The following is a 1,065-nucleotide window of genomic DNA, read 5'->3' on the forward strand; positions in this document are numbered from 1 at the left end:
GTTTTGTATACCAGACTATGTATATTTTAAAATTTGCATATTGCACGATCAAAGCTTTTAGATAAGAGACTTGATTATAGCTTCTTTGAAATGTCACACCCACTGCAGTTAACTCTGATGATTGTCCTTTTCATATGAGTAATAATGCTCTTCCAAGATAAAAGAACTATGAATATTTAATTCATATCATTTAACTATGAATATATTCAAGGCTGTTGCTTCCTGACATGACTGAGTGACTGAACTGAACTGAACTGATAGTGAAGGCTATGGTTTTTCCAGTAGTCATGTATGGATGTGACAGTTGGACTATAAAGAAAGCTGAGCGCCGAAGAATCGATGCTTTTGAACTGTGGTGTTGGAGAAGACTCTTGAGAGTCCGTTGGACTGCAAGGAGATCCAACCAGTCCATCCTAAAGGAAATTAGTCCTGAATATTCATTGGAAGGACTGATGTTGAACCTGAAACTCCAATACTTTGGCCACCTGATGCGAAGAGCTGACTCATTTGAAAAGACCCTGATGCTGGAAAGATTGAGGGCAGGAGGAGAAGGGGACCACAGAGGATGAGATGGTTGGATGGCAATCACCAACTCAATGGACATGAATTTGGACAGGCTCTGGGAGTTGGTGGTGGACAGAGAGGCCTGATATGCTGCAGTTCATGAGGTCACAAAGGGTCGGACATGACTGAGTGACTGAACTGAACTGAACTGATTATCCATTGCAGACCTTAATGTCATTTCTAATTTTTCTTTTGGAAATTTTTTTCATTAATGCCCCTTGTAACTTAACTGTGAACTTATCTAGTTCCAATATCCTAAGAAAATTTTCCTTTTTTATTGAAGCATAGTTGATAGTTTTGTGTGTTTTAAGTATACAGTAAAGTGGTTAAAAGTGAAAGTGAAGTCACTCAGTTTTGTCCGAATCTTTGCGACCCCATGGACTGTAGCCCACCAGGATCCTAGGTCCATGGAATTTTCCAGGTAAGAGTACTGGAGTGGGTTGCCATTTCCTTCTCCAGGGGATCTTCCTGACCCAGGGATTGAACCTGGGTCAATCTCCC

This window comes from Bison bison, unplaced genomic scaffold (genome assembly GCF_000754665.1).
Source record: "Bison bison bison isolate TAMUID 2011002044 unplaced genomic scaffold, Bison_UMD1.0 scf7180017851653, whole genome shotgun sequence".
Taxonomy (NCBI): Eukaryota; Metazoa; Chordata; class Mammalia; order Artiodactyla; family Bovidae; genus Bison; species Bison bison.